Consider the following 19,019-nt stretch of genomic DNA (forward strand, 5'->3'; position numbering starts at 1 on the left):
TCGCCAGACTCATATATTCTACACACCAACGTGAATAATCGTTTTGTTGCCACTTCCCCCAATGATTTTAGAAATTCTGATGGAATGTTATCTATCCCTTCTGCCTTATTTGACCGTAAGTCCTCCAAAGCTCTTTTAAATTCCGATTCTAATACTGGATCCCCTATCTCTTCTAAATCGACTCCTGTTTCTTCTTCTATCACATCAGACAAATCTCCACCCTCATAGAGGCTTTCAATGTATTCTTTCCACCTATCTGCTCTCTCCTCTGCATTTAACAGTGGGATTCCCGTTGCACTATTAATGTTACCACCGTTGCTTTTAATGTCACCAAAGGTTGTTTGGACTTTCCTGTATGCTAAGTCTGTCCTTCCGACAATCATATCTTTTTCGATGTCTTCACATTTTTCCTGCAGCCATTTCGTCTTAGCTTCCCTGCACTTCCTATTTATTTAATTCCTCAGCGACTTGTATTACTGTATTCCTGATTTTCCCAGAACATGTTTGTACTTCCTCCTTTCATCAATCAACTGAAGTATTTCTTCTGTTACCAATGGTTTCTTCGCAGCTACCTTCTTTGTACCTATGTTTTCCTTCCCAACTTATATGAAATTTAAATTTGCAATTGTGAGAAGCGACGCAGCAATGGAAGTAGACAGTTTTGCTACAACTGTTTGTGATTGAATGCGCCAAATATCTTCAGCATTTGCACGCTCTTGAGCAACATGTAATTTTGTGAATAAATACAACTCATTTCCTCTCAACAAGATGTAAAGGAAAGTAGCTAGTGTAAATTATGTCTCAGTCTCCGGCGTCGTGTTAAATGCAGGAACAGTGCTTCTTGACAGAATGAGATTTTCACTCTGCAGCGGAGTGTGCGCTGATATGAAACTTCGTGGCAGAACTCGTGATGGCTGGGTGTTGCGTGATGTCCTTAGGTTAGTTAGGTTTAAGTAGTTCTAAGTTCTAGGGGACTGATGACCATAGATGTTAAGTCCCATAGTGCTCAGAGCCCTCGTGACAGATTAAAACTTTGTACCGGACCGAGACTCGAACTCGGGACCTTTCCCTTTCGCGGGCAAGTGCTCTACCAGCTGAGCTACCCAAGCACGACTCACGCCTCGTCCTCACAGCTGTACTTCTGCCAGCACCTCGTCTCCTACGTTCCAAACTTAACAGAAGCTCTCCTGCGAACCTTCCAGAACTAGCACTCCTGAAAGAAAGGATATTGCGGAGATATGGCTTAGTCACAGCCCGGGGGATGTTTCCAGAATGAGATTTTCACTCTGCAGCGGAGTGTGCGCTCATATGAAACTTCCTGGCAGATTAAAACTGTTTGCCGGACCGAGACTCGAACTCGGGAGTCTCGGTCTCGGTCTCGGTCTGGCAAACAGTTTTAATATGACAGGAAGTTTCAGTGCTTCTTGAGTCCGGATGTTTTCAAGTGCACTTTCGTAGTGATATTTGCAGAATATCAATAAACATTTACTACATTCGAATTACAATAGTACTGCACTAGTAAACATTGCTATTCCTATTGGATGTATTAACTCAACTAATTTTTTAAATAATTCACTAACCAGCCTATAAATTGGTAGGGTGAATGATCATTTCGTATATGTAAACAAGTGCTTCATCAAAAATCAACGAAATACGTAGTTTTCCTCTCTGACAACATGAAGAAAATGTACGTTTCAGTAATTGAACAAATTCGAAAGAGAAAGGTCTCCCTACGGTAATGACAGAAGCTGAAGAAATGAACCGAAATTTTTGCCACGGCCGGCACGCGAACCCAAATCTTCTTGTTTACTAAGGCAGAGATGCTAACCATTACCCCACCACAGCGCTATGGCCAGCAGTTCTACACGAACTACTCAAGTCCACTGCCCTCTCCAACACAAACTTCAGCTCATACCTTCATCTTAATTTCCCCGTACATTGCCACTATTGCCAGGGCTCTCCATAATTGGAATAGCACCCCGACACTGGACGTAATGGGAAAATCGTATACCGTAGCTGATCTTACAGCGATTTTCCCCGAGACATTTAAGTCTCATCTTTATCTACGATAATGATGGACTTCTGTCGTTCGTCAGCAACACTGACTGTAGTGCTGCGGTGGTGTAATGTTTGGCATTTCTGTCTAATAAGCACAGTTCCGCATCGAGTGCCGGGCACGAAGGTTCTTGTTTATTTCACTTGCCGCAGCGTCGCTTGTGTGAAGTTTTTCTCGTTAGTGTTGTTCTGCCTGCCGAGTGAGTCCTAGCGCCTCCAATCCGCCACACTGTCTCTTTATGTATAAAAAAAAAAAAAAAAAAAAAAAAAAGTGTGAAATCTTATGGGACTTAACTGCTAAGGTCATCAGTCCCTAAGCTTGCACACTACTTAACCTAAATTAACCTAAGGACAAACACACACACCCATGCCTGAGGGAGGACTCGAACCTCCGCCGGGACCAGCCGGACAGTCCACGACTGTAGCGCCTTAAACCGCTCGGCTAATCCTGCGCGGCAAACTCCTTTATTATACGCTGCCACGGCGTCAGCTTTTCTCAGTTCGTCTTTGATGGATTTTGTGATGTCGGGACGTAGTACCACTGGCTGTACCCCCCCCCCCCCTCCCCTACCCCCAATAATATGGCTGCTCTACCACAGCACGAACAGCTGTATCTTTGCCAGATCAGTTCTCTGTAGTACGCGCTCTTTGCTTGACGCATTGCGCATACGCTGTGAGAATAAAAGTATTCATAGTAAGTGGCAGAAGTGCGAGTGATGGTTTATCGTCGTAGTTACCACGCCCGGCCCCACTACCTACAGTGATATCTAAATACACGCTAGGTATGAAAAATCGCAAATTTTCTTGTACTGTTTCTACAAATAGTGAATTTTCGCGGACAAGTGGCTGACCATTACGAAATCAACGCTTTTGTTGTTTGTTGGTTGTCAGTAGTGCTGCCCTTTTCGTGGTGTCAGCTGCGCCTCACAAGTGGAACACGTCGCGCAGAGTACCGCGACCGGCAGATGTGCAGTGGGCAGGGCACGCGTGGGGCTGCGGCACCCGCCGTAGGGGAAGTGCCGCTCTAAACTCTAGCCTGGGCTCACATTTTCTGTGAATGTTAAGGCGGGGGAAGAAATGAAGATGATAAACGGGTATTCATTGGACAAATATATTATACTGGACCTGACATGTGGTTACATTTTCACGCAATTTGGGTGCATAGATCCTGAGAAATCAGTACCCAGAACAACCACCTCTGGCCGTAATAACGGCCTTCATACGCCTGTGCATTGAGTCAAACAAAGCTTGGATGGCGTGTACAGGTACAGCTGCCCAAGCAGTGTCAACACGATAAAACAGTTCATCAAGAGTAGTGACTGGCGTATTGTGACGGGTCAGTTGCTCGGCCACCATTGACGTTTTCAATTGGTGAGAGATCTGGAGAACGTGCTGGCCAGGGCAGCAGTCGAACATTTTCTGTATCCAGAAAGGCCCGTACAGGACCTGTAACATGCGGTCGTGCATTATCCTGCTAAAATGTAGGGTTTCGCAGGTATCGAATGAAGCGTAGAGCCACGGGTCGTAACACATCCGAAATGTAACGTCCACTGTTCAAAGTGCCGTCAATGCGAACAAGAGGTGACCGAGACGTGTAACCAATGGCACCCCATACCATCGCGCCGGGGGATACGCCAGTATAGCGGTGACGAATACACGCTTCCAATGTGCGTTCACCGCGATGTCGCCAAACACGGATGCGACCGTCATGATGCTGTAAACAGATCCTGGATTCATCCGAAAAAAATACGTTTTGCCATTCGTGCACCCAGGTTCGTCGTTGAGTACACCATCGCAGGCGCTCCTGTCTCTGCTGTAGCGTCAAGGGTAACCGCATCCATGGTCTCCGAGCTGATAGTCCATGCTGCTGCAAACGTCGTCGAACTGTCCGTGGAGATGGTTGTTGTCTTGGAAACGTCCCCATCTGTTGACTCAGGGATCGAGAAGTGGCTGCACGATCCGTTACAGCCATGCGGATAAGATGCCTGTCATCTCGACTGTTAGTGATACGAGGCCGTTGGGATCCAGCACGGCGTTCCTTATTACCCTCCTGAACCCACCGATTCCATATTCTGCTAACAGTCATTGGATGTCGACCGATGCGAGCAGCAATGTCGCGATTCGATAAACCGCAATCACCATAGGCTACAATCCGACCTTTATCAAAGTCGGAAACGTGATGGTACGCATTTCTCCTCCTTACACGAGGCATCACAACAACGGTTCTCCAGGCAACGCCCGGCCAACTGCTGTTTGTGTATGAGAAATCAGTTGGAAACTTCCCTCATGTCAGCACGTTGTAGGTGTCGCCACCGGCGCCAGCCTTGTGTGAATGCTCTGAAAAGCTAATCATTTGCATATCACAGTATCTTCTTCCCGGCGGTTAAATTTCGCGTCTCTAGCACGTCATCATCGTAGTGTAGCAATTTTAATGGCCAGTAGTGTATTAATTCTGCTTCTAAAAAGAATTCCCCTGAAGACACAGCGATTTATTTTCACTTGGCTTGTTAATCATTTGTACCTTTCACAGAAGCGAATTTTGAGTAAAACTTGACACATTTCTCTGGTTGCCATGTTAAAATTTGCTTATTTTGCCACAGCACAGCATAGTATACACAGTGTCACCCGTCCAACATGTGCAGAGGCAACTGCGAGAGAATTCTAAACAGTGACTTATTAAGTTTAAGTGTGGAACTGAGGAAAAGTAATGTCAGTATTTTATCGAAAAAGCACATCCTCGAAAAAAATAAACGTATAGAGGCTTATGTCGCTCCAAAACTCATAGCATTTCTCGTTTCAACTGCTATTGATGGCCCCTAAACATTACATTCTTTCATCGAGTAAGTCTGTAGTTAGTGGAATAACATGGCAGAGAATCAACTTTTGCACAATAACCGAATGGAAAAAATACCATCCTCTTTCTGTGCTATCATTTGCCAAAATCTCATTTCGATATCTCAAACCGTTTATGTCCGGCCCGTGTGGCCGAGCGGTTCTAGGCGCCTCAGTACGGAACCGCGCTGCTGTTACGGTCGCAGGTTCGAATCCTGCTTCGGGCATGGATGTGTGTGATGTTCTTAGGTTAGTTAGGTTTAAGTAGTTCTAAGTCTAGGGGACTGATGACCACAGATGTTAAGTCCCACAGAGCTTAGAGCCGTTTGGAGCATTTGAAACCGTTTATGAAATATGAAGAATTTTGTGGATATTTCATTCTGGATTCATCGCAGACGTGGTGCGATCACAAATGACTGTGCTACATTAGATCAACTTTCTAGAGGTTCGTGACAGATAGAGACCTCCACCCAAGTTTTAAGAAGAATTCGATATGTTAGCGAAATTTCATACGCAGCAATATATTATGTAATTTTTACAAGACGCAAAACCATAGCGACATCCATTTTTCATTGCAAACTTTTTCGAATTTCGCGCAGTGTGTTACTTCCATGTAAGTATCACAATAACTATGACCGTTAACGAAATGATGGGCGCATCATCATGATCGTTGCATATAAAGCTATGAGTGAAACAAAAACTTTTTTTTACTGTATAGTTTCTGTAAAATCGTTTGAGAAATACTGCAGTGCGTGCGTCTCGATTCTGTGGTCGACGACCAGCCAAAAGGTGGCAAATATTTTATTTATAAATGAAAAAATCTGCTAGATTGGTGCCGCGACTCTTGACGCTGGAACAAAAACGCATGAGAATGGACACATCGGAACAATGTTTGGCCCGTTTTAGGAGAAACGAACAAAATTTTTTACACCGGTTTGTGACCACAGATGAAACGCCAGAGACAAAATAACAGTCAAAGCAGTGGAAACATGTTGATTCTCCGCCACCAAAGAAAACATAGGCAATTCCTTCGGCGGGAAAGGTCGTGGCATCATTGCTCTGGAATGCGAAGGGGGTTCTGTTTCTAAATTATCTCCCCACTGGCCAAACAGTTACTGGAGAATACTATGCTAACTCCTGCACAAATTGCAACAAAAGATACGGGAAAAAAAGCCACGTTTAGCCAGGAAGAAAGTCATCTTCCATCAAGACAAAGAGCGCCTGCACACATGTGCCGTCGCAATGGCAAAATTACACGAACTAGGGTATGAATTGTTGCCACACCTACCTTATTCACCTTATATGGTTCCGTCAGACTTTCATCTCTTCCTAAAACTGAAATTTTTCTTGGTGGTCGAAGACTCACTTCAGACGAAGAACTGATAGCCGGAGTTGACAACTATGTTGGAGGCCTGGAGGAAACACATTTTCCAGATGGGATCAAGGCACTCGAACATCGTTGGACCAAGTGCATTTATCTACAAGCAGACTACATTAAAAAACAGAAGAAGTTCCAGTGATCTAAGTACTTTCTTTCTATTCTGTTCCGAGAACTTTTGAAACTACTCTCGTACGCGAGCATAAAACACGTTCCAAATTCTACAACTGGCCGACGTCACAGATATAGGCATATAGTTTTGTGTGTCTTCTTGACGACACTTCCTGAAAATGGGAGTCACCTATCCTTTTCTTCCAATCGTCAGAACCACTTCGCTGCTCCAAAGACCTACGGCAGAGTGCTGCTAGAAGAGGGATGGATTCATTCGCATACTCTACGTAGATACGTATTGGTATCCCGTCAATGCAGTGGCCTTCCCTCTGTTGAGCGATTTCCGTTACTTTATCTATACAACGGTAACTTGTGGACCACTATTTGAATGACTTTTGCAACTACAGACACACACAAGTGTTTACACTAGTCAAAGATCCCTCAAATGTAGTGTTAAGGAAAACAGTTCCCGTCAACAGCTAACATACAGACAGTAGCTTGGCATCGTACAATGTAAGCACTAGGGCAGTATACAAACATTATGATATAGATTTAGCAACGACTAATACATAGAGATATCATATGACATGATTACAGATATAAATGTGCGTAGGAACAGCGCTTTATAAAACTGCAAGTAAGGAAAATATCTTTAATTGCAGACTTATTTAACTCCTCCTATGAGAAAGTAGCTATGACAGAATACTAACTCATTTAAATGACCAAAACTTCTTAAATGCCTCACAGTTTGGCATTCGTGAACATTTCTCTACAGAGAAATCAGTACAGCACAAATTAAGCGGCTGCAGAGCCAAGCAAGATAAATTACACTATTCGTATGTTATGTGACCTTTCCAGAGTCTTTGATTGTGTGGATCACATTATTCCACTTGGCAAACTAATGAGTTCTGGCATTAATGCACCCTCTTCTCCACAGATGGAGCCTCAACTTCAAAACAGAAATCACTGGATGTTACAGGCACGAAACTAACATCAGTATGGCTTGAAACTAACGTATGAGGCCCCACAACGATATGTACTGGGCACTGATTCACATTACGTGATTTCAAACACGCAAAGAAAAGTGTGCAGGTGCTCCACCAAGTCGCCATTATGAAAACTTCCTGGAACGTCAAAATTGTTCAGTAAGCAGTGCATTATCTTTTCTGAACTTGAGGAGCGCGTATGTCGATTGTCTGTGTGGCTCCTGACTATCGAAAGCTATCCCTGTGACAGGATTGCTTCAAATACCTTAAATTCCTACCCCCAAGCTTGTCTTTTAAGACCTGTATCAACTTTGTGCGCAATCTTGAGAGTCACCATGTACACTGTAATACTATCAATGTCAAACTTTCTTCCACATTTTTACTTATTTAGCAAAAACAATGATGAACGCTTTGTACGAGGTGTTCTGCCAATTGGCAAATACAGTTCATATATGTGGCTTCTTTGCGAAGCGGTCCCGACAACTCGACTCTTTCTACTGTTACGGTAAGAGACACATTCGTTCAGGAACCTGTTTCAAAAACGCACAAGATGTAACAATAGTAAGTATGTAGGAGCAGTCATATTACTTTAATTAAGCTGTCAGACGCAGTAGGCTGGCACAGGGCACACCAGACCACCCCCAGGACGATACAGGGATGCCTCGGAGGAGCTGCTGCTCCACAGGTCACGGACAATACACTGACGGGGGAAAAAATCGCAGCACCAAGAAGGAGACTCACAATAAAAAAGAAACTAGGTAGGCGTGTTTCTACAGGGTGGCGCACGAAATGTGTTACAATTTTATTTTTGAATATAAACTTTATTGTCAATACAATCTGAAAGGAACATATATTACAATGAAGAGCCGTTTATGGAGATTTGTTCTAACTCAGCACATGCTCAATATGTCCACCATTTCGTTTCCTACCTTCCTTCAAACGAACACTGAAGTTAGTGATTACCCTAATTACCGTAATTTCACTGCAAGCTTGAAGAATAAGTCTTCTGAGCTCCATTAAATCACGTGGACGTTTCGGGAAAATTTTTTCCTTTAGGTACCCCCAAAGAAAAAAGTCACATGGATTGAGGTCTGGATTATTGGGGGGGTGGGGGGGGGGGGCAATTTTGTCCGTCATTGAAGCGACCTGGAAACCTGATGAAATGATTCGCGTGTCGAAATGCTCGTGTAAAAACTCCAACACAGTGTTTGCAACATGTGGCCCTGCGTGTCGAAGGACAATGCAGTAGCAAGAAGCTGTGGAATGAAGCTATTGCGAAGCGTGTTCAAATAACGCTCGCTGTTCACAGTTTCTTCAAAGAAAAAGGGTCCAATAAGTCCGTAACTGGAAATTGCTGCCCACGCTGTAATCCTCGGAGAGTAATGTTATCGTTCATGAAGCATTTGTGGGTCTTCAGTGGCCCAAAAGCGTACATTTTGTTTGTTAACCACACCGTCTAAATGAATATGCGCCTCGTCTGAAAACCAAACTTTGTTGAGAGTTGCTTCCCTATCCTCCACCCACTGAGCAAACAGTAGTCTCTGCTGCTTGTGTTCTTCAGTGAGCTTCTGTGCACAAGTCATCTTGTATGGGAACATATGGAGGTCACTTTTAAGAATGCGTTGATTGGAGCGTCTGGATATTCCCAGTTGCACTGCTGCCTTTTTACACGATTTCCCGGGACTTCTCTATACAGCAACTCGTACCGCTTCAATATTCTCCGGTGAACAAACAGGCTTAAGCCGAGGTCGCTGCGATTCCAATACTGTTCCTTCCTGTACAAATTTATCGTACAACCTGTGGATGGTCTTCTCGCGCGGGACCCGTAGTGTTAAACTATTGTCGAAAACTCTACTGAGTCACAACAAGGCTTTCAGTTTGATGAAAAAGTAACACAATTGCCGATCGTTGCTGTGTCATCACTCTTCCATTGTCAGCCATTGCTGATTACTAGTCTCCTAGTGGCAGTATCGTGAATTAAACGTCATTTCGTAACTCATTTGTTTTTCCAAGCTCTGCTAATGTACGTCGTAAATTCGGAAAGAAACAATTGGTAACACATTCCGTGCGCCACCCTGTACATCTGGTAGATGACGTCTGTTCATATTTCGTGCCATTCACGTAGCAGTGGCGCTAGGAGCGTCGCTATGAGGATGCAAATAACGTCTGCTTTAAATACACGCCTTAACTGTCATGAGCTTTTGTTACCTTACAGACTGGACGTGGTGAAATGATATTAGACAAGAATGCCTGTAAGGTGAGAAAGATAACATCATCAACGCCTCACTGACTTTGACGAGGTCTTGTAATTGGACTACGAGAAGCCGGACCTTCGTTCTGTGATATTGTAGAAAGACGTGGAGGGAATGTAGCCACTGCACATCATTCGCTGGCAGAGATGATAATGGGAGTGTACGGTAAGGGGCAAGATCAGTTTGGATTCCGTAGAAATGTTGGAACACGTAAGGCAATACTGACCCTACGACTTATCTTAGAAGAAAGATTACGGAAAGGCAAACCTACGTTTCTAGCATTAGTAGACTTAGAGAAAGCTTTTGACAATGTTGACTGGAATACGCTCTTTAAAATTCTGAAGGTGGCAGGGGTAAAATACAGGGAGCGAAAGGCTAATTACAATTTGTACAGAAACCAGATGGCAGTTATAAGAGTCGAGGGACATGAAAGGGAAGCAGTGGTTGGGAAGGGAGTGAGACAGGGTTTTAGCCTCTCCCCGATGCTATTCAATCTGTATATCGAGCAAGCAGCAAAGGAAACAAAAAACAAAAAAATTCGGAGTAGGAATTAAAATCCATGGAGAAGAAATAAAAACTTTGACGTTCGCCGATGACATTGTAATTCTGTCAGAGACAGCAAAGGACTTGGAAGAGCAGTTGAACGGAATGGACAGTGTCTTGAAAGGAGGGTATAAGATGAATATCAAGAAAAGCAAAACGAGGATAATGGAATGTAGTCGAATTAAATCGGGTGATGCTGAGGGAATTAGATTAGGAAATGAGACGCTTAAAGTAGTAAAGGAGTTTTGCTATTTGGGGAGCAAAATAATTGATGATGGTCGAAGTAGAGAGGATATAAAATGTAGACTGGCATTGGCAAGGAAAGCGTTTCTGAAGAAGAGAAATTTGTTAACATCGAGCATTGATTTAAGTGTTAGGAAGTCGTTTCTGAAAGTATTTGTATGGAGTGTAGCCATGTATGGAAGTGAAACATGGACGATAAATAGTTTAGACAAGAAGAGAATAGAAGCTTTCGAAATGTGATGCTACAGAAGAATGTTGAAGATTACATGGGTAGATCATATAACTATTGAGGAGGTATTGAATAGAATTGGGGAGAAGAGGAGTTTATGGCACAACTTGACTATACGAAGGGATCGGTATGTAGGACATGTTCTGTGGCATCAAGGGATCAGAAATTTAGTACTTGAGGGCAGCGTGGAGGGTAAAAATCGTAGAGGGAGACCAAGAGATGAATACACTAAGCAGATTCAGAAGGATGTAGGCTGCAGTAGGTACTGGGAGATGAAGAAGCTGCACAGGATAGAGTAGCACGGAGAGCTGCATCAAACCAGTCTCAGGACTGAAGACCACAACAACAACAACACGGTAAGACGAAAACTGGGCTCCGGACGGCCACATGGCAGTGCAGAGACGGAAGAGGGTCGTGTTCGGCGTATGGCCCTCGTCGAGGCGTGCTGCGTCTGCAACAGCAATTTGTGCACCAGAGTGACACAAGGAAATGTTTTATTTCACTTCAAGGGTAGCTCCGAACCAGTGTGCATTCCACTGACCCCGAACCACCACCTTTTGCGACTGCAGTGGTGTCAAGCGACAGCTCGTTGGAGTGCAGGGTGGAGGTCTGTTGTGTTCTCTAATGAAAACTGGTTGTGCCTCGGTGTGAGTGATGGCCGTGTGTTGGTTGCGAGGCCAGCTGAGGGCCTGCAACCAACCTGTCTGCATGCTACACACCCTGGACCTACACCTGGAGTTTCACCGAGCGAGGTGTCGCAGTGCTCAGCACACTGGACTCGCATTCGGGAGGACGACGGTTCAAACCCGCGTCCGGTCATCCTGATTCAGGTTTTCCGTGATTTCCCTAAATCGCTTCAGGAAAATGCCGGGATAGTTTCTCTGAAAGGGCACGGTCGATTTCCTTCTCATCCTTCCATAATCCGACGGGACCGACGACTGTGATGTACGGTCCCTTCCCCCAAATCAATCAACCAACCTGGGGCTATGGTCTGGGAAGCGATTTCGTATGATCACAGGAGCACTATCGGGGTTATCCCACTCACACTGACTGTAAATTCGTACGTCAGTCTGTCGATTCGACGAGTTGTGCCTGCATTCACGAACAGCTTTCTGCAGAGCGTTGTCCAACGGGCTAACGCTCGCCCACATAGCACTGTATGTCCCCGTGGTCTAGGGTTAGCGTCTTTGATTCATAATCAAAACGTCTTCGGTCCCGGGTTCGATCCCTGCCACTGACAAAATTTTGATAAATAATCAGCATTGGCGGCCGAAGACTTCCGGCATAAGAAGTCAGCCTCATTCTGCCAACGGCCTTGTCAAAGAGGGCGGAGGAGCGGATAGAGGTTCAGGGCACTCTCTTGTCCTAGGGGTGGGAAATTGCCCCTAAAGGCGGAAGAATCAGCAATGATCAACGACATGAGAATGCAGAAGGCAATGGAAACCACTGCATTAAAGACAAGTAACGTGTATCCACAGGACATGTGACCTGTATTTGAAGAAGTGTCATGATGATCTCTCCATTGGCAAAAGATTCCGGAATAGTCCCCCATTCGGATATCCGGGAGGGAACTGCCAAGGGACAGGTTAACATGAGAAAAAGATTGAATAATCAACGAAAGGATAACGTTCTACGAGTCGGAGCGTGGAATGTCAGAAGCTTGAACGTGGTTGCGAAACTAGAAAATCTGAAGAGGGAAATGCAAAGGCTCAGTTTAGATATAGTAGGGGTCAGTGAAGTGAAGTGGAAGGAAGACAAGGATTTCTGGTCAGATGAGTATCGGGTAATATCAACAGCAGCAGAAAATGGTATAACAGGTGTAGGACTCGTTATGAATAGGAAGGTAGGGCAGAGGGTGTGTTACTGTGAACAGTTCAGTGACCGGGTTGTTCTAATCAGAATCGAAAGCAGACCAACACCGACAACGATAGTTCAGGTATACATGCCGACGTCGCAAGCTGAAGATGAACAGATAGAGAAAATGTATGAGGATATTGAAAGGGTAATGCAGTATGTAAAGGGGGACGAAAATCTAATAGTCATGGGCGACTGGAATGCAGTTGTAGGGGAAGGAGTAGAAGAAAAGGTTACAGGAGAATATGGGCTTGGGACAAGGAATGAAAGAGGAGAAAGACTAATTGAGTTCTGTAACAAGTTTCAGCTAGTAATAGCGGATACCCTGTTCAAGAATCACAAGAGGGAGAGGTATACTTGGAAAAGGCCGGGAGATACGGGAAGATTTCAATTAGATTACATCATGGTCAGAGAGAGATTCTGAAATCAGATACTGGATTGTAAGGCGTACCCAGGAGCAGATATAGACTCAGATCTCAATATAGTAGTGATGAAGAGTAAGCCGAAGACATTAGTCAGGAAGAATCAATACGTAAAGAAGTGGTATACGGAAGTACTAAGGAATGACGAGATACGTTTGAAGTTCTCTAACGCTATAGTTACAGCAATAAGGAATAGCGCAGTAGGCAGTACAGTTGAAGAGGAATGGACATCTCTAAAAAGGGCCATCACAGAAGTTGGGAAGGAAAACATAGGAACAAAGAAGGTAGCTGCGAAGAAACCATGGGTAACAGAAGAAATACTTCAGTTGATTGATGAAAGGAGGAAGTACAAACATGTTCCGGGAAAATCAGGAATACAGAAATACAAGTCGCTGAGGAATGAAATAAATAGGAAGTGCAGGGAAGCTAAGACGAAATGGGTGCAGGAAAAATGTGAAGACATCGAAAAAGATATGATTGTCGGAAGGACAGACTCAGCATACAGGAAAGTCAAAACAACCTTTAGTGACATTAAAAAAAGCAACGGTGGTAACATTAAGAGTGCAACGGGAATTCCACTGTTAAATGCAGAGGAGAGAGCAGATAGGTGGAAAGAATACATTGAAAGCCTCTATGAGGGTGAAGATTTGTCTGATGTGATAGAAGAAGAAACAGGAGTCGATTTAGAAGAGATAGGGGATCCAGTATTACAATCGGAATTTAAAAGAGCTTTGGAGGACTTACGGTCAAATAAGGCAGAAGGGATGGATAACATTCCATCAGAATTTCTAAAATCGGGGGATCTGGCAACACAACGACTATTCATGTTGGTGTGTAGAATATATGAGTCTGGTGATATACCACCTGACTTTCGGAAAAGCATCATCCACACAATTCCGAAGACGGCAAGAGCTGACAAGTGCGAGAATTATCGCACAATCAGCTTAACAGCTCATGCATCGAAGCTGCTTACAAGAATAATATACAGAAGAATGGAAAAGAAAATTGAGAATGCGCTAGGTGACGATCAGTTTGGCTTTAGGAAAAGTAAAGGGACGAGAAAGGCAATTCTGACGTTACGGCTAATAATGGAAGCAAGGCTAAAGAAAAATCAAGACACTTTCATAGGATTTGTCAACCTGGAAAAAGCGTTCGACAATATAAAATGGTGCAAGCTGTTCGAGATTCTGAAAAAAGTAGGGGTAAGCTATAGGGAGAGACGGGCCATATACAATATGTACAACAACCAAGAGGGAATAATAAGAGTGGACGATCAAGAACGAAGTGCTCGTATTAAGAAGGGTGTAAGACAAGGCTGCAGCCTTTCGCCCCTACTCTTCAACCTGTACATCGAGGAAGCAATGATGGAAATAAAAGAAAGGTTCAGGAGTGGAATTAAAATACAAGGTGAAAGGATATCAATGATACGATTCGCTGATGACATTGCTATCCAGAGTGAAAGTGAAGAAGAATTAAATGATCTGCTGAACGGAATGAACAGTCATGAGTACACAGTATGGTTTGAGAGTAAATCGGAGAAAGACGAAGGTAGTGGGAAGTAGTAGAAATGAGAAGAGCGAGAAACTTAACATCAGGATTGATGGTCACGAAGTCAATGAAGTTAAGAAATTCTGCTACCTAGGCAGTAAAATAACCAATGACGGACGGAGCAAGGAGGACATCAAAAGCAGACTCGCTATGGCAAAAAAAAGGCATTTCTGGCCAAGAGAAGTCTACTAATATCAAATACCGGCCTTAATTTGAGGAAGAAATTCTGAGGATGTACATCTGGAGTACAGCATTGTATGGTAGTGAAACATGGACTGTGGGAAAACCGAAACAGAAGAGAATCGAAGCATTTGAGATGTGGTGCTATAGACGAATGTTGAAAATTAGGTGGACTGATAAGGTAAGGAATGAGGAGGTTCTACGCAGAATCGGAGAGGAAAGGAATATGTGGAAAACACTGATAAGGAGAAGGGACAGGATGATAGGACATCTGCTAAGACATGAGGGAATGACTTCCATGGTACTAGAGGGAGCTGTAGAGGGCAAAAACTGTAGAGGAAGACAGAGATTGGAATATGTCAAGCAAATAATTGAGGACGTAGGTTGCAAGTGCTACTCTGAGATGAAGAGGTTAGCACAGGAAAGGAATTCGTGGCGGGCCGCATCAAACCAGTCAGTAGACCGAATGACCGAAAAAAAAAGAATGCTGTACAGCGTTGACATGCTGCCTCAGCCTACACCGTCACCAGACCTGTCTCCAGTCGACCACACGTGAGACACCATCGAACGAAACTGCAGCGTTAACCAAAACCAGCGTTAACCGTTCCCTTATCGATCGATCGAGTGCAAGAGACACGGATGAAACTAACATCCAGCACTGGTACGACAAAATGGACGCATATTTTTCATTAATCTGCGTTAATTATTTCTCGGTGTTGCGATCTTTCTTCAAAGACAAAGAGAGAGGAATAAAACTTGGTTCTTTGCATCGTTGTGACAACCACCGCTGTCAAGATACGGTAACAGTGACAAGAGGAAGGTCAAGCAGAGACTCCACTCACCAGACACGTCCCTCGCCGCGTCCGCCCGTGCACTGCTGGTGCTTGAGCTGGCGCTGGTGCCGCCCCCCACGTGCTCCGCCCCTCCACCTCTCGGTCCCCACAGCCACCGTCGCCGCCTCACCACTCGGCTGACGCGCCAACTACTCACAAGGCAGACGCCGGGGTCACGTGACCGTGACGGCGCTTCATGAGTTCGGCGGTAAAATTTGGCCGAGAGTCCTAACAAGTTTGGTCTTAAATACACTACTGGCCATTAAAATTGCTACGCCACGAAGATGACGTGCTACAGACGCGAAATTTAACCGACGGGAAGAAGATGCTGTGATGCGCAAATGATTAGCTACTCAGAGCATTCACACAAGGTTCGCGCCGGTGGCGACACCTACAACGTGCTCACATGAGGAAAGTATACAACCAGTTTCTCATACACAAACAGCAGTTGACCGGCGCTGCCTGGTGAAATGTTATTGTGATACCTCGTGTAAGGAGGAGAAATGCGTACCATCACGCTTCCGACTTTGATAAAAGTCGGGTTGTAGCCTATCGCGATTGTGGTTTATCAAATCGCGACATTGCTGCTCGCGTTGGTCGAGATCCAATGACTGTTAGCAGAATATGGAATCGGTGGGTTCAGGAGAGTAATACGGAACGCCGTGCTGGATCCCAACGGCCTCGTATCACGAGCAGTAGAGATGACTGGCATCTTATCCACATGGCTGTAACGGATCGTGCAGCCACGTTTCGATCCCTGAGTCAGCGGATGGGGACGTTTGCAAGACAACAACTATCTGCACGAACAGTTCGACAACGTTTGCAGCAGCATGGACTATCAGCTCGGAGACCGTGGCTGCGGTTACCCTTGACGTTGCATCACAGACAGGAGCGCCTGTGATGGTGTACTCAACGACGAACCTGGGTGCACGAATGGCTAAACGTCATTTTTTCGGATGAATCCAGTTTCTGTTTACAGCATCATGATGGTCGCATCCGTGTTTGGCGACATCGCGGCGAACGCACATTGCAGGCGTGTATTCGTCAACGCTATTCTGGCGTATCACCCGGCGTGATGGTAGGGGTGCCATTGGGTACACGTCTCGGTCACCTCTTGTTGGCATTGACAGCACTTTGAACAGTGGACGTTACTTCCAGATGTGTTACGACCTGTGCTCTACCCTTCATTCGATCCCTGCGATACCCTACATTTCAGCAGAATAATGCACGACTGCATGTTGCAGGTCCTATACGGGCCTTTCTGGATACAGAAAAAGTTGGACTGCTGCCCTGGCCAGCACATTCTCCGGATGTCTCACCAATTGAAAACGTCTGGTCAATTGTGGCCGAAAAACTGGCTCGTCACAATACGCCAGTCACTACTCTTGATGAACCATGGTATGGTGTTGAAGCTGCATGGGCAGCTGTACCTGTTCACGTCATCCAAGCTCTGTTTGGCTCAATGCCCAGGCGTATCAAGGCCGTTATTACGGTCAGAGGTGGTTGTTCTGGGTACTGATTTCTCAGGATCTATGCACCCAGATTGTGTGAAAATCTAACCACATGTCAGTTCTAGTAGTATGTTTGTCCAGTGAATACCCGTTTATCATCTGCATTTCTTCTTGGTGTAGCAATTTTAATGGCCAGTAGTGTAAAAACCGTAAGCGGACTGAACAGTCCAGTCAGTCACCTAGTCACGTTGTCACCGTGCTGAAGATTGCACATACAAGGCCGAAATACTGAATTCGGTCTTCCAGAACTGTTCTACCACGGAAAACGGTAAAACAGTTCCTTCTTTCAATCACTACATCAACGAGGAAGTGGCAAATATTGTGATAAGTGATCGTGGAACGGAAGAACAGCTACAATCGATAGGTGGTCGAAACGCATCTGTCCGTCACGACAAATAGTTCAAATGGCTCTGAGCACTATGGGACTTAACATCTGTGGTCATCAGTCCCCTAGAACTTAGATCTACTTAAACCTAACTAACCTAAGGACATCACACACATCCATGCCCTAGGCAGGATTCGAACCTGCGACCGTAGAAGTCGCACTGTTCCGGACTGAGCGCCTAGAACCGCTAGCCACCGCGGCCGGCCCGTCACGACAGCTACGAGTTATACAGAGATTATGTGAAAGAACTTCCTTCCCTTGTAGCAGCAGCGTATCATGGGACGCTGGAGCACTGAAGGGCACCCGGTGACTGTAAGAAATCGCAGGGCATTCCGCTAGACGAGAAGGGTCGTAGGACCGATCCACGTAATTTTAGTCCTATATAGCTGACACAGATCTCTTGTAGCACAAGCTGCGACGTAGTCGCGAATTGAACAGCGACCCGAAATTAGAATAAATTTCCATGCATTCACGTCTACGGTCATAAATTTTTTGTCACCAGACTGTCGGTTTCGTTGTATAATGACCATCTTCAGATTTGTTTTATGGAAACATTTCCTAATACACTGGAGCCATAGCAGCATAGTCAAATGCTAAACACAAAATCAGCGCATCATCAAATGTGTACATATAATGGTATATACAAGAGCCATGTCGTCAGCAGCACTATTGTTCAAAGCGAACTGCCCAGATTGCTTTGAACAGAAGTGCTTTTGATTACTCTTGTATATACTGTTATTTATATAGCTTTGGGCAGTTTGCTTTGAAACAGTAGTGCTGCTGACGAGATGGCTCTTGTATATACCATTATTTATACACATTTCACGATGCTGCCGCTGCTTTTGTGCTTAGCATTTGACGATGTATATTAGGACGTGTTTTTATAAAATAGACCTGAAGATGGTCATTACAGACCGAAACCGATAGTGTGATGACAAAAAATTTGCGACCAGAGACGTGAATAAATTTAGATCTCTTGTAGAATTATGGAATGTGTTCCAGGCTCAAGTATTACGTCGTTTTCGAAGAACAGATATCTCCTCTATAAAAGTCAACGCTGTCTTGCGAAATTCGGTTCGCCGTGTTCCTATGTGAGAGCCACACGGCTGTACACACCAGCGTTCAGGTTGACGCCGTCCCACACTGCCCTTTAGCGGGAAATGAGTTCACCGAGTATCTGACCAGATTTCCAGATTTATGACTGGATTCAATACTTCCTCGCAGACAGAACTCAGTGTGTCGCCCTCAACGGAATAAAATCGAAAGATGTAAAGGTAAATTCCAGAATTGCCCAAGAAAGTGTAATAGGACCGTTACTGTTTACATTGTACATAAATGATCTAGTAAGAAACATCAGAAGCTCTTTAAGACTGTTCGCACACGATCCGGTTATCTATAAGAAAGCAGCAGCGCAAAAACACAATATCACTTTCCGGAATGGCCTACAGAACATTCATGAATGGTGCAGGCTCTGGCAGTGACCTTGAACGTATATAAGTGTACCGTACTGCGTATACACAGGGAAAGAAATCCATTACTGTACGACAACACTGATGACAAGTTGTTGGAAACAGTGTCAACCGTAAGATACCTAGGAGTAAGAGAGCCACCTTAAGTGAAATGATCGCGTAAAACAAATAGTACGAAAAGCAGATGG

General features: G+C 44.7%; 1 protein-coding gene across 1 annotated transcript in view; it reads right to left on the reverse strand.

Annotated features, from left to right (window-relative positions):
- Nucleotides 1–15,497, reverse strand: part of LOC126424841 (ankyrin homolog) — a 63,685-nt gene extending 48,188 nt beyond the window's left edge. Inside the window, exon 1 of the mRNA XM_050087647.1 lies at nt 15,476–15,497. The gene's annotated coding sequence lies outside the window, so the exon portion shown is untranslated. The remainder of the gene's footprint in view (nt 1–15,475) is intronic.
- Nucleotides 15,498–19,019: the final 3,522 nt, after the last annotated feature.

Source organism: Schistocerca serialis, chromosome 10, assembly GCF_023864345.2.
Source record: "Schistocerca serialis cubense isolate TAMUIC-IGC-003099 chromosome 10, iqSchSeri2.2, whole genome shotgun sequence".
Lineage (NCBI taxonomy): Eukaryota > Metazoa > Arthropoda > Insecta > Orthoptera > Acrididae > Schistocerca > Schistocerca serialis.